The following is a 16,137-nucleotide window of genomic DNA, read 5'->3' as shown; positions in this document are numbered from 1 at the left end:
AGCCGCTCCTCATAAGGTTTGTTCTCCAGACCCCTCACCAGTTTTGTTGCCCTTCTCTGGACACGCTCCAGGATCTCAACATCTTTCCTGTAGTGAGGGGCCCAAAACTGAACACAGTACTCGAGATGCGGCCTCACCAGTGCTGAGTACAGGGGGATGATCACCTCCCTGCTCCTGCTATAGTGCTCCCACACTATTTCTAATGCAGGCCAGGATGCCGTTGGCCCTCTTGGCCACCTGAGCACACTGTCGGCTCATGTTCAGCCGAGCATCAACCAACACCCCCAGGTCCTTCTCTTCTTCACACTCATCCAGCCACTCATCCCCAAGCCTGTAACGCTGCATGGGGTTGTTATGGCCAAAATGGAGGACCCGACACTTGGCCTTGTTGAACCTCATCCCATTCACCTCAGCCCAGCGGTTCAGCCTGTCTAAATCCCTCTGAAGGGCCTCCCTATCACAGAATCACAGAATCACAGAATCACCCGGGTTGGAAGGGACCCCAAGGATCATGTAGTTCCAACCCCCCTGCCTAGCAGGGCCACCAAACATACACATTCAGATCAGGTTGCCCAGGACCCCGTCCAACCTGGCCTTAAACACGTCCAAGGACGGGGCATCCACAACCTCCCTGGGCAGCCCGTTCCAGGGCCTAACCACTCTCCTAGTAAAGAACTTCCCCCTAACATCTAACCTAAATCTTCCCTCCTTCAACTTAAAACCATTTCCCCTAGTCCTGCTGTTGTCAGCCCTTTTGAAGAGTTTACTCCCCTCCTGGGTGTAGGTTCCCTTCAGGTATTGATAGGCTGCAATGAGGTCACCCCGCAGCCTTCTCTTCTCCAGGCTGAACAAGCCCAACTCCCTCAGCCTATCCTAATAGGGGAGGTGCTCCAGCCCCTTGATCATCTTAGTCGCCCTCCTCTGGACCCTTTCCAAAATCTCTATGTCTTTCTTGTACTGAGGGCTCCACACCTGGGAGTGGGTGTAGTGGCCTCCCTACCCTCAGGCAGATCAACACCACCTCCCAGCTTGGTATCATCTGCAAACTTGCTGAGGGTACACTCAATCCCCTCATCCAGGTCATCAATAAAGATATTAAACAAGGTCGGCCCCAGTACCAACCCCTGGGGGACACCACTTGAAACGGGTCGCCAGCTGGACTTCACTCCATTCACCACGACCCGCTGGGCACGGCCCTCTAACCAGTTCCTTACCCAAAGAAGTGTATATCTGTTCAGACCACGGGCAGCCAGTTTCCCCAGAAGAAGCCTGTGAGGGACTGTATCAAAGGCTTTGCTGAAGTCTAGGAAGACATCAACAGCCCTTCCCTCATCTATCAGACTAGTCACCCAGTCGTAGAAAGAGATGAGGTTGGTCAAGCACGACCTGCCTTTCACAAACCCGTGCTGGCTGGGTCTGATCCCCTGGACACTGTGTACATGCTGTGCAATCTCATCCAAGATGATTTGCTCCATAACTTTCCCTGGTACTGAGGTCAGGCTGACAGGCCTATAGTTCCCCGGATCCTCCCTGCGGCCCTTCTTGAAGATGGGAGTCACATCAGCAAGCCTCCAATCCTCTGGGACCTCACCAGTTAACCAGGAGAGTTGATAGATGGCCGAGAGGGGCTCAGCAGTCACCCCCGCCAGCTCCCTCAGCACCCGAGGGTGCAGCCCATCCGGTCCCATGGACTTGTGACAGTCCAGACAGAGGAGGAGCTCTCTGACTGTCTCCACTGGAATTGCTGGGGGCATATTCTGTGCTGTGTCCCAGACTTCCAGATCGGAGCATAAAAAGCCCAGAGGATAACTGATCTGGCTATTAAAGGCAGATGTAAAGAAGGCATTGAGGATCTCAGCCTTCTCCTTGTCCTCAGTGACCACGTTCCCTGCTGCATCAAGTATAGGATGAGAATTATCTTTGATTCTTCTTTTCCCATTGATATATTTATAAAAGGATTTTTTGTTGTCTTTTACTGCAGAGGCCAACCTGAGCTCAAGTTGGGCTTTCGCCCTCCTAACTTCTTCCCTGCATACCTTAGCTACTTCTTTGTAATCTCCCCGAGCAGCCTGTCCCTTCTTCCAGAGGATGTAGACTCTCTTTTTCTCCTTGAGTCTCAACAGTAATTCCCGGCTTGCAGTATGTGCAAGTCTCTCTGGTACTGGGGGTCCAGCACTCCAGCTGCAGCCTCACCAACACTCAGTACAGGGGAAGGATCACCTCCCTTGAACTGCTGGCCATACTTTGTCCAATGCACCCACAAATACCACTTGCCCCCTTGCCAGTCAGGGCGTGCTGCTGGCTCATGTTCAGCTTGGTGTCCACCCCAGGGATATTTCTGCAGAGCCACTTCTGGCTGTCCCCACGTCCTGGTGCCTGAGGCTGCAGCTGCAGAGGAGCAGAGAAGGTGGTCACAGCCTCACATCAGGCAGTCCGGGTGAATCAGGGGTGGTGCAGCCAAGAGCCTAAAGCCAAGGTGAGAAACCAGTGCTGCGTGGGAGCTGGAATTTCCATCTTGCAGGGAATTCCCCGGTTTTGTGGCAGGCTTTTAGTCTGTGTTGGATGGAAACCAACAAGCTTTGGCAATTCCTATCAAACGAAACTTTCCAAAGATGAGCAGATCCTTTGATGTCTGTCAAAGTGTTTGTTGTCATTTCAACAACCGACAAGGGGTTTTACATAAAATGAATTTCAGAACAACGCACTGCCTCGCGAAAAACTAAGCCAAGCATTTCGCTATGGAAGGGCTGAAGCAAAGTACTTTATTACTTTGGTGCAATGCTTCCTCCCAGGCTTCCAGGATCTTATTTGAAAAATATTTTAAGATGTTCCTTTAAAAAATGTCCCATAATATGATATGTTCTCCTGGAAAAAGAGTGATCTGTCCACCGCGTTACTCTTGCTAAGAAATGGAAGCAATTTTATTGCTTCTGCAGCCAGAAGCCACCCACACTACCTCCTGAACGTTCAAAAAAACACCAACATGTAACTCAAAAAAAAACTCTTTTTCCTTTCTCCCAGATTTTCCTGAGTACGAAGTAAGATGAGATGATTTGCAGGACAGGGGATGCACTTCATGCTGTCACGTTTAGTCATTCAAGGTCCCACCTGGAGTGCGAGATGTGCAGCCTGCACCAATGGATGCAAATTGCTGCTTTGTTCTGGCGAATGTTATACACCTGTGCTCTCTGGTGACACGTTTATTTCCATCCATTTGTTCACGATAGCTGCACCTTTCTATCTGCCTGCATGGTTATGTGGGCCCAGGAGGCAGTGCAAGACACCCTGCCAAAGGATGAGCACTCCTTCAACCACGCAAATCAAAGCTAGTTCTTCCTTTCTTGCCCAGATTTGTTTTTTCAACTAACTCAATCCCATCTGAATTCCTGAAAGCCAGCTATCCTCATCTGCATAAAGAACATGTTTTATCTGTATGAGAAGAGTGATGAGATCCCTCCTTTGTATAGCTGTGCTTTCCATTTTGTGTCTGCACTAACTGCTTCCGTTCATTTAATTATTCATTTAATATCCGCCACCCCTTTGCTGCTACCTGAAGTGTACTTCAAAGCAACAAAACATGAGCTGGCTGCATACAAATTTCAATGTAAATCAAAGCAAAGAGGAAATTCAGAATGCTATCATCAAACTGCTGCACAGTAATGCTTCCCAAAATGTCTTCCCTCCCAGCAGGCAGCTGTGGTGCCCGTGGTTTCTCCCTCCTTCAGAGGCATGGTTTAGTTCTGGGAGAGACACAGAAGTGCCAACTTAGCGTGGGGCTCCTCAGCATGCTGACCCTTGCCTGGACCCAGCTCCTTCCTCCTGCTTCTGATGTAGGTGCCTGAATCCCAAAGTCACATGCATGCTGTTGGGAGGAACCTTTGGAGGCCAGCTGGTCCGACTCATGCTCAAGCAGAGACTCCTACAGCAGGTTGACCAGGACCATGCCCAGATGGGTTCTGAATGTTTCCAAGGAGAAAGACCCCACAGTCTCTGTGGCTGTAGACCAGAGACACAATCAAACGAACTACAGACCTCTCCAGCTGTCGCATGCTTTAACAAAATAACCCAAGCCATCCATGAATTGTATGCCCCGAGTGCACGTCATTGCGACTGCATGCTTGTGGCCTGGACAAAACTAAAAGCTGCAAGAGAATGCTGGACGCTCACTTTCCAGCCTTGCAGGACCTGACCATAGGCTGCTCCAGGTTATTTGGTCAAGTCAAGTCACAGTTTAACCCTTCAATTAATTAATAGGACCAAGGAAGTTGTAATAGATTTCTTTGTTTTCATTCCCAGTCCATCAGCACAGTAAAGAGGCTCCTTTCTGCCCTGCTGGCTTTGGAGTTGCTTCACTTGTTTCCAACAATCTAGCTTATTTTTCCTCTTGACTCTGCCTGCCCAACACTCAGCGTTTTTCTGTTTCCAGTGCCCTGTAATCTGATGTGTGTTGCTGCGTGGAGAATCCTTGAGGGGCCATTCCTGAAATGTGTCCAACTTTTCAGTAGCAGGACACTTTCTTCTCCTAGCTGTTTCCCATCTTTTATTTTCTGCAGCTCTGGCCTTCACAGCATTCTTCCCAGCCAGCTCGCTTCCACACTTTCCATCACTGCCTTTTCTCATGCTCCAGCATGCTTACCCACTCAGCAGTGTGGTCTCACATGTGCCCATCCCTGGCATCAGCAGAACATAGGGAGCACAGAATCATAAAATCACCAAGGTTGGAAAAGACCTCCAAGATCATTCAGTCCAACCGTCCACTTACCACCAGCACTTCCCCAGACCCTTAGTGCACCTAAATGATTTTTTAACACCATTTTTTAACACCATGGTGAGCCCACCACTTCTCAGGGCAGCCCATTCCAGTACCTAAACGCTCTTTCAGAGAAGAAATTTTTCCTAACATCCAACCTGAATCTTCACTGGTGCAACTTGAGACCATTCCCTCCTGTCCATTCACTAGTTATGTGGGAGAAGTGGCTGACCACCTCACCACAACCTCCTTTCAGGCAGTTGTAGAGAGCAGTAAGCTCTCCCCTGAGCCTCCTCTTCTCCAGATTGAATAATTCCATTTCTCTCAGCTGCTCCCCACAAGATTTGTGCTTCAGACCCCTCACCAACTTTGTTGCCTTACTGTGGACACAGTCCAGGGCTTTGATGCCTTTCTTGTAGCGATGGGCCTAAAGTTGAACACAGTACTCAAGGTGCAGCCTCACCAGAGCTGAGTACAGGGCAATAATCACTTCCCTGCTCCTGACAGCTGCACTATTTCTGATACAAGCCAGGATACCATTGGCCTTTTTGACCACCTGGGCACAATTTTGTCTCATTTTCAGCCAAGCATCACCCAATGCCCCCCGGCAATCTGTTTCTTCTACAGTCTTCCAGCCACTCTGCCCCAAGCCTGTAGCACCACTTGTGGTTGTTGTGGCCAAAGTGCAGGATGTGGCATTTGGCCTTGTTGAACTCCATCCCATTGACCTCAGCCTAGCAATCCAGCCTGTCCAGATGTCTCTGTAAGGCCTTCCTACCCCAGGCAGATTGACACTTCCTCCCAACTTGGCGTTACCTGCAAATTTATCGAGAGTGCACTCAATTCTCATCAGGTTATCAGTGAGGGTATTAAACAGGATGGGCCTCAATACTGATCCCTGGGGAACACCACTCATGACCAGTTGCTGGTTGGATTTAACTCCATTCACTGCCGCTCTCTAGGCCCTGCCCTCTAGACCTCCAGCATCCCCCAGCCTTTCAGTTTCTAGTCCAGCACTAGTTTCAAAACCCTCTTTGATCTTCAGAGCCTGCAAAATTTCCATCTGATCCTCTGGTGAGAGATGAAAAAAGAGAGAAAGATATGGAACTGAAGGGTGCACTGATCAGTGGATAAGAGATTGGCTGGAATGCCGTATCCAGTGTCATGGTCAGTGGCTCAGTGTCCAAGTGGAAATCAGTGAAAAGTGGAGTCCCGGAGGCTGTACTGGAATCCGGACTGCTTAATACCTTCATTAAAGGGAGACTGAGTGCACCCTGAGAAGGTCAGAAAGTTTGTTGATGACACCACTATGTGTGCTACAGTTGATACGACCAAAGGAAGAGGTGCCATCCAGAGGGACCTGGACAGGCTTGAAAAGATGTGAGCCACGTGAGTCCAAGGAAGTTCAACAAGACCAAGTGCAAGGTGTTCTACTTGGGCCAGGGTAATACCAAAAATGAATATTAGCTGGGGATATGCACTGGTACTCTTTTCAAACATTTTCTTCTTTCACTCCCATCTCATCAGTTTTTTGCTACAGACCTTCTTTCTTCAGTGATATGAGGTCAAGATGAGAACAGAGCTGGAAAAATCATAACAAATAGTGTATCTGGCAAGCTCCTTTGTACATCACCGCATACCCGTGAACAGCTTGTCTCTCCCTGGTCTGCATCCAAGCCCTAATCACATTTAAGAAGTCTGTTAATCACATTTCATTATTTACTTACAAGGAAGTCAAACCCTGCAGTGGCCCAACCTAGGTGTCCCCAGTCTTGGGGCTGGCCAGCAGCTCCTGTGCCGATGGATACGCGATGTTCCTTGCCCTACTGGAAGGGGGATGTGAGCTGTTGACTGAGACAACAGCTTGCTTCCCACATGCTTGCAGAGGCAGCTTGACCATGAACAAGTACACCAATGAAGTTCAGTCACATGAATACGTGTAGACTGCAGCTTTGGGGTATTTTGGGGGGCTGCTGGCATGCAGTTGGCAGCTGCCAGATGGCTCCCAGCACAGGCAAACTCCTTGTATAAGCTTCTCACTAAGAAGCATCGTGGGCTTGAAGGTAATTTTGAAATCTAATTTCAGCATCGGTTGAGCGAGTAGGAAGGCTGTCAGGAAGCTGAATAGCATAGGAAGGCCTCTGACTCTCAGAAATGTCAAGAATTAATCAGGGACACCTGTGCATGAGACACTGGTTTCCGAGTAATCCTTTTAATGAAAAATGATTATGTAAAGGAATGCCAGCCCTTCCTCCACTCATAGCCCTGGTCACAATTCAAAGTCAGAGGAAGGGAGAAAATGCAAGTCGAAGAGCTCTGGTCATTGCTCATGGGTCTCCCTCCTTCCCTGCAGGGACCCCGCTATCTCACTTCTACTTCCCCTACCGGTTGCAGTGATGACGAACAAGAGGAAGGAAACCCGCCGACCCAAACCAAAGCCCATTACAGTAAAGGGAAGTTGCCCATCAATCTTTTCAGTCCTTCCCACAACATAGTGAGAGCCAACAGCAGCATGGCTGCTTAGGAAATATTTGGGTTGAGAAGGTCATCCAAGGCCACAAACCTGGATTTTTTTTGGCAAATCTGCATCTCCTTTAGAGGGATGACCGAATTACAACTCAGCAACCTTTATGCCCTTGAAAACTGTTTAAACTACTAAGGGAGCTTTTCAAGGTTATTTTTGCATAAAAGTACGACTGCCCAATATTAGGCATTTCTTATGCCCATAAAACCAGTGACGTGGCAAAGCAAACCCATGGTAACATCGAGATGTGCTCCCCTCTGCAGCCTCACCATGCAGCTTATGGTGCTTGAAGAGCAAATATGTAGAGCACGTCAATTTATGAGATTGGGAATAATTTCAGGCTATCTCAGGAAGATGCTTTTAAAGCCAGCATTCGTGTTTAAAGGACTAGAAAGACAGGATTTACTGTTAGCTGTTTAAAATAGCTAGTGGTGAGTGTCTCCATCTCTCACCAGGCTGAGTGCCAAATCCCAACCTGCCCACCCTATTTGGTCAGTGGCATCAGAAGGGACAGGCAGATACAGATGACTGGCTGGCAAGACAGCTTTCTCTGAAATACAGGCTAAAACCAAGATTCTGTGCTCCAGCAGCAGAGATTTCCATGGGGGCATAAATAGGCAGCACTAGGGTTTGCTGCAGTCCCTGGGTAACAGAGAACAAAAGGTCAAGTGCTACATGTACATGGCACAACGTTTGCTTGTAGCACAGACTTCCTCATTTCTACAGCTGACAAAAAATCCATCCTAGAGCGCAGAAGAAGAGTCACAGATAATGGCTGGGAAAGCTTTTTCCCATAAAAGCAGCCTTATGTGTTCTGATACTGCTGCTTGTGGTGTCCTGGGAGCCTCATAGAGTCACCACCTGGGCCAGCATTACCTTCATCCATGCAATGCTAGGGCCAAGCCATTAATGCTCATTCTTTTCCAGCATCCTGAAGTAAAACAGTTTATCCTTACTTAGCTCACAGAACACCTTTCAGCTCCTTTGTCCCTGTTTGAGTGGCTCTCTGAGCAGCAGAAGCAGACAACACCCCATCTCTTCCACCCCAAGGAGGACGCATCCCAACCCTTGTTTGTGCTGGACTCCTCCAGGAACCCCAGCACTTTTTGCTCCTCAGATCTCAGCTGCAGTTCCACTGCACACACACATAAATCTCCTTAAAGTGAGCTTTAAAAATAGATGAGCACAACCCAGAGGCAGTTCCGCAGGCGGGGACAGGCTCAGCACTGGCTCAGAGCTTCCCTGCAGCTGACACACACAGCACTGCCCGTGGCTTCTGCCCATTTCTGTTTCCTATTGCAGCCTTGTGACATGGCACTCTGTGCAGGGAGCAGCAGGGGCTGCATCCCTCCAGCCATCCCACGCAGTGGTGCAAGGTGACCGTGAGCATCCAAGGCCTGACTTGGAGCAGACTCTGCGGGTATTACATCCCCACAGAGGAACTTTATTATTATTATTATTATTTTTGCAGGTGAGCATGACACATCACAGCATGGATCTCCCCTTTCCCTTGTTTATAGCAGATGAACCCCATGCTAGGCCCCCACAGCTGGTTGCTGCTCTGCCTGGCTCCATGCCTCAGCTCCCCTTTAGCCACGTTCACAGGCTGCCATTGCTGCCAATGAGAAGGTGAAAGCTCCCCAAGCACAGCGGCCTTGACCACCAGCCACACACCCACCGGCAGCCAAGACATGGCTTGGGAGCTTTTGTCCTCCTCCCCAGGACACAACTCTGCTCTCCATCACAGCAGAGTCCCATGCATGGGCTTTTCTTCCCCTCTGCAAGGCTGCAGGCTGGGGACAAGGACAGACAACTGGCTTTTGTACCCGGGATTCAGCAGTGTCACTCTAGCGCTGCTTAAAACAGGGCAATTTTAAATTTTTTTCTATTTTTTTCCAGAATCAAGTAAGAATTTGGTAATACAGAGCCACACCATGATGCTGGGGCCATTGTTCGCACCAAACTCTATTTTGTAACTCTGAGACTGGAAGGCCCTCAGGCAACCTAGGCTCAGAGCAAGGTGAGTGGTGAGATCTGGCTGTGCTGCTCAGAATGCAGCTGGGCCATGACAACCCCTAGGGGCAGAAGGTCAGGACCACTGCCCTGGGCAGCCCTGCTGAAATCGAGGTCAATAACATCCCTTGCTCTGCCTCCATCCACAAACCCAGTCATTGCCGATCAGGCAATCAGATGAATCAGGAATGATTTTCCCTTGGTACAGCCATGCTGTTTTGTCATCTTGTCTTTCTTTGTGCACCCAGAAAGGTCACTCTGTGCTTTTCACAGGACCAAAGTAGGGTAACCAGTGGAGAGCTGCCCAGATCATTGCTTCGGCCTGTTTTTGAGGATGCAATGCTTGCTTTCCCTCCTATGGCAGGGACATTTCACAAGTTCTATGACCTTACAAAGACCAGCACAGCTGTCACCCCCAATGTGCACCTACAGACTGAAGGTGTGTGGTGTTATACCCACCTGAGTGTGGTGAAACGTCTTCCCAACCTCTCACCTTATGGTTCCAACAGTGACAGAAAATAAATTCATGGCACTACTGCAAACGGGGTCTATATGAAATACAGTCCAAAGCAAGTCCCAGGTGAGGGGAGCAGCCAGGGCACTGTTGCTATCCGTGGGAGGAGCAGGAGAGACCCAGCTTCTCCCATGGGCACAGCGAAGCAGAAGGTGCTGTGGTGCCATGCATCAATGTTATGCAGGCAGATTTTTCATGGTGATGAGTTAAGGGACATTGCACAAGAAGAAGTGCATTTTGTTGAATCGTGTTCAATCACTGTGGCTGGTTTCAGTCTAGAAATAAGTAACACCTATCAGATGCTCTGCATCCTCAGTGTGTCATATAGATTTTTTTTTCTTTTGGTTTTCTGTAGAATACTTCTTTCAAGCCAAAACCAAACCAAGTCAATCTACTCAAGCTGACAGCCCACCACTAGGGGGGTTCCCCAGGGCTCTGTTTTAGGGCCAGTTTTCTTTAGCATTTTCATAAATGACTTGGATGTAGGACTAGAAGGTGTTTGAGCAAGTCTGCTGACAGTACTAAGCTGGGAGGAGCTGTTGACTCCACCAGGGGTGGAGAGGCCACATAGAGAGATCCAGGCAAATTATAGAGCAATCACCAACCACATGAAGCTTAACAAGAGCACGTGCCAGATTCTGCACCTGGGAAGGGGTGTGCATACAGACTGGAGGTTGACAGACTGGAGAGGAATCCCACTGAAAGGGTTTTTTGCATTCTGAGGCCAAATTGAACATGAGTGTGCCCCGGCAGCCAGGAAGGGCAACTGTATCCTGGGGTGCATCACACACGGCACTGCCAACAAGCTGAGGGAAGGGATTGCCCCACTCTGCTCTGCGCAGCCTCAACTCAAGCATTGCTCTTATTGGCTCTTGGCCAGGTCAGAGAGGATCCAACACCTCTGCTGCCATCATCGTCCTCATCCACATCTCCAACAAACTTGCTCTTCTCCCTGGCAGCACTTCTTAACGTAAAGCTACCTGCAATAGCAGGAATAGCACTTTCATCAAGAAATAAGCTGAAGAACTGCTCTTCTAGAGGATTATCAGATGTCAGCATTTGTCAGCTGTATTCAGGATTTAATATCACCTCAACACTACACTCTGTGTCATCCCAGAGCGTGGGGAGCAGCAGTATTTGCAAGCAGCCACTGCCTTCTGATCCCAGTATCCAAGCACTGCATCACCTCTCTCATCCTTTCCCCTTCCCCTGCACCCACTGTGCTACTTCCTGCATTGCAAAGAGGGATCCCACAGCAATTTTGCTTCATGGCAACAGAGTGCATGATCTTTTTACTGCTCCACTTCTACTTAGCTTCTGCTAGAACCGCTTCTGAGATATTTGTCCAAGCAGCACAATTAGGGATTCAGCACACCTTTAGTTGTATGTATATGCAGAGTCTCAGACCAGGTAGCTGCTGAGTCCTGGCTGCATCTGGTTGGTTCCAGCATGTCTGGGGCTGGCGCAGGGCTAGAGGCACACCAGGGCCATCACATTCCACCATCCTGTCACTCAGCAGGCAGTAAGCCCCAGTCCATCCCTCTGCAGCTCCACTGCCTGTCCCCAGGTCTGGCAAGTCAGGGAGCATCCAAAGATACAAGGGCACACTAAGTTCTCTTGCCCTGAAATTTTCATATGAAAAAACACATTGCCTATCTTGTTCTCCGACACACATCCCAGATGTGACAACTGTGAGGTCCCAGATGCACAGGAATGGAACCACTCACATTTAAATACCTCTCAGCAGCTGAGACAGTGCACTGTGCATCAGATGCCAATTATGCTCTGTTTTCAGGAGCTTTACGATGTCAAGACTCGTGTTTTCTCTGACCCATAAGCACAAAAATGATTTTTGTCTCCATTTTTCTACCCGTGAGAGGGGAGTAGCTCCAGGCTCTGGCACCAGAGGAACACAACAGGCTTCCAGCAGCAGCTGCCCATGGCACTAGGGTGGTGCAAGGTAGCTCTATGCAGCTTTCTGCTGGCCAACTCATTCCAGGAGGAAGAGTGAAGAAGGTTCTTCACCATTAAGTAAAGCCCTGGAAAGCCCAAATGACCCCAAATCTCAAGGTGACAGCAGCAGTGACCTGCGTTGCTCCAGCAGTTCTCTGAGGACAGGGCTGGCTTAGAGCATCCCAGTGGCACAGCTTCACCTCCCAGCAGCCAATCAAGGAATGGTTTTGTCATCAAGATCCTCCCAAGGGTGAAAGTGCACTGGCAGCAGAGCAGCCCCTGGGGAAATCCCGGGGCTTAGATGCAGATGGTTGCAGAGTCCCACTGCATCCACACCAGTGATGTTTTCCAGCCATTGGTGTGGATTTGGATGAACAGAGCAGGTGTCCCATGGTGATCTCTGCATCCTGAAGTACCAGGCAGCAGGAAATCAGAACGACGGAAGCTGGAAAACTTTCATGGAGAAGAGATGGTCACTGCTCAGAGGATGAGAAGGCAGATTTCCCTTTGCTGGATGCCTGCTGGCTTTCCATGTCAGTATCTTAGCACGCTCGAGACCTACACACTTTAATCCCATGCCAGGGTGCACAGCCACGATGCCAGCTCCTCTTGAGGCTGGGCTGCAGGCTCCCTGCCAGCTCTGCTTCCTGCTACAGCCACAGCAGTACCAGAAATGAGCAATTCTTACTTAGGAACACGCATGAGTTGCAGAAATTAAGGAACTAAAGCCCAGTCACTCCCTAATTTAGCCAGCATAATGCATGCAGTAGCACAAAGACACCAGTACACACTTCCCTGTGTCGGACTGTCCATATCAACAGATATCAACAAACAAAAGACATCATGTAAGGAAATGATTCCATGTTTCATCCTGTCTCTATCCAAACAAAATAATAATTGCAATGTAGTTTCTTGTAGAATAGTCGAAATGTTTACTACCTACAAATTCAAAGTTCTCTGAACTGGTAACAGCAGGGTGCTTTGATCTTGCTCTGCAGTCTCAGAAGAGGCATTAACTGCCTCCTTACTGCCTTTACATTCTCCACCATTTAACTACAGTAGCTTATGGCCTCAAATTTGCTCCAAGAAAGCACCAACATCACCTCAACTCTGAGGTGAGTTTGTCAAGATAAATTCCTACCATGACACAGGATACCTCTGTCTGCTACAGGCTAGGGCTCCTATTATGCTGTTGGTTGCACACGATGGAGATGGGATGCGCTGGAAGTGTTCTTCCCCCTCTAAGAGAAGAGCTCTCTCTGAGTTAGCGTAATGGCTGAAGGACAAAAATTAATACCTTGCTGAAAAAAAGGTTTATCGATGATCGTAACTGCTCTGAAATTGCTTACTATGCTTATAACAACCCATCATTTTTAAATCCTGCTCAGCTTTTCTCAAAAGTTATTTCTGGAGAAAGTCACTTCCACTGATTTCAAGAAAAATATTCCTGTCATAACTGAATGTCACCTCTACCTTAAAGAGGAATTTATAAACTGGGCCAACAAGACTGAGGCAAAAGCAGACGCTCTCCATCCGTTTCCTCTGTGCTCATCACCAACGTAGACAGCGTAACTGCCATTCTCTTCAGTATCCCCAATACTTCTGTTGCCTGATCATTTTTGTTACCACTTCCCAAGCCCTATGGAACATGCAGTACAAAGCATTTGCCATGATGCCCAGAGCTCAGTTCCAGAACGATCCAGATAACTGCAGAACTACCAATTGTGCAAGTTACTTTGCTTTCTCTAACGATGCCTTACTTTACATTCAAAACTGAACTTGACTTCTCACTGTGATCCATTTAACACAGCTGGTAACATACAGCTGAACTTTCCACATTTCTCTTAAGCTTCATATTGAAAGCCTTCACAATTTCCTACCTCACTGCCCATTCCTTTATCATTTAAAAAAAATACTAAAAGAGAATCAGAACTACTGGAAAAAAAAATAAAACAGAATAAAGTTTGTTTGTTTTTTCCCCCCCAGATTTTAGTATAGCATAATAAACTGGTAAACTAATTGGTTACTGCACTGTAGGACATACACATGGCACAGGGCAGCTGTTTCTGGCAAGTATGCTACTACAACATGAGGACTTTAACCAGCTGTTATCACAAACCACGTATTATTGCCAGTCTCCTGACTCTTACTGGGCTCCGAAATGAAACTTGGTTCTCACAAATTATGGTCAAGACTCAGTATCTAGAACATGGATATCCCAGAAGAAGGAGATAAGAGTTCTTTACTCTTTGCTCTTCAAAGATCTTGATATTTCCTCCAACTTAATTACAGAAGTTCCACCAGTTTCAATAGCACAACTGTTAATGTCTTAAACATCAATTCTGATGGGACGTGTAACCTACAATCTGCTTAAGCTTATCCATTTAATTAGTATAATATTAGTGACTTTAGAGAGGAGCGTATCCACCTTCTGCTTGGCTTCTTGAAGACAGATTTGTGAAATGGATCTTATTAGAGCACACACCGAACCACAAAGCACGCGGCATTCACTTCCCCAAGGATCAGCAGCAAAAGCTCCTTCCTGACTCTCAGCCCGCCTAGGAACAGCTGCCTTTCTTCTTACCTACAAAGGAAGAGAAAAGGCTTTTCAGTGTGCCATATATTTTTCTTCTAAATTCAGTCACTGTACCTCCTGTTGTAAAGGCAGTGTGTTAAAGCAGTGCATTTAGACTGCAGAGATCACCACTGGGTTAACAGCAGCACCACCACTAGCACAACCAAACCCAACCAAGCAAAAAAACCAACCGGTGGCCATGCTTTCTCCTTCCAGCAGCTAAACAAGTCCCTAAGGCTGCTGAAACAGTTACATCACACTAGCATTTAAGAAAGTGAAAGTTATAAGAGTACTTTCATTACTATCAGGCATAATTCCTCATGTGTACTAATGCTGATTTACAACCCAGAGCACACGTGGTGTTGTGGGAGACAGATGTGATCCCTCCATGACATTTCAGAATATAAAGGGTTCTGATTCATCCTCTCCTCTCATCCTTAATGCCATCTATTAACTTATCCACTGGGAGAATATCATTTCTGTTCAACAGTGAGAATCAAATGTCAAGAGCTCTAATACATTAGCGCACTGTCCAACAGCCCGGCCCTGCAAAGATTTAGTCTTAATCTTTACGGTCTGCAAGTACTCTCTTGATTCCAATCAACAGAAAAGAGAAACACATGCACGAGCTTTAGCAAGGCAGAGCAGTCTGGAATTAAGAACTGCCACTTTTGTTTTGACAAATCCACAAGACAAAGCATCCAAGGAAAACGTGCAGATCTTTCAACCAGCCTCCTCTGTAGTTTTCCATTCGTCTGTCACCACAGACAAAGCGCTGTAGAATGGTCTGTGCTCTAAGAACTTGAGTGAAAATTAAGGCAACAGTCCTGTCTGGTTTCTGCAGGAGCTGCATTTTGACAAGCTCGCATTTTAAATGTCAGGCACTATTTAGAGATTTGCTTGGACAAGCACATATATTTTATTTGTCTCAACAAAAGGGAACTCCGCATACTTCACTATTCAAGCCTGCCAAATAATTTGACCAGAACCTACTGGATTTTTATGTATTCATACAGCATTAAAGCACCTAACTACTTTTTGAAAACATGCTTATCTTTCAAACATTTTCTAAAATCAATGCATCTTAAAGACTTCTTTAGCTAATAAAACACGTTCTGCCTCAGCCCATTTTTTTTTTCTTGTGTTGTCATAACCAATTCCCAAAATACAGAGATGGGCAACATTCTGGAAAAGGGAAGTTCTACCTTATAAATAAAGATGATAACATGCCACTAGAGGCATACTCAAGTCGATGTTTATCAAACTTTTAAATCAAAACTGGTTTCTCTATAGTTGCCTATTGAGTGACAACACTAAATTAAAAGGAATTCCCTCCCAAGTTCATCTGGGCAATGAACACAGAATGATGCTGCCACCTCAATTCCTAACACCAAAAAGGCATGCATATGCCTTGCATTAAGCCTAAAAGAACTTACAGGATGAGCACACGAAGCTTCTGAGGTACACCAGACACAACAGTACACTCACAACTGCAACTGCCCATGTTTGTATTCTTCTCTAATCAAGGAAAAAAACCAACCCTGTGCCGCTTACTGCTGTTCACAAAGGACATGAAATGAAGCCGCACAAGTCACCGCGTGCTTACCGTGAGAGCACACCTAGGCCCTGCCCAGGAACTTGTCTGTGTGGTCACACGACAGGAATGTTCCCACCTTCCATTTAATTACTTGGTGCCGACAACTTCATCCTTCCCCGAGGAGCTGAAGCGCTGTCACAGCATTGGTTTGAAGCACTCAAAAATCTGAGATCACCCCGCCAGCAAAAACAAAACTGGAGAGAAAAATCCC

This window comes from Lagopus muta, chromosome 1, assembly GCF_023343835.1.
Source record: "Lagopus muta isolate bLagMut1 chromosome 1, bLagMut1 primary, whole genome shotgun sequence".
Taxonomy (NCBI): domain Eukaryota; kingdom Metazoa; phylum Chordata; class Aves; order Galliformes; family Phasianidae; genus Lagopus; species Lagopus muta.
Note: the sequence above shows the minus strand (reverse complement) of the source record.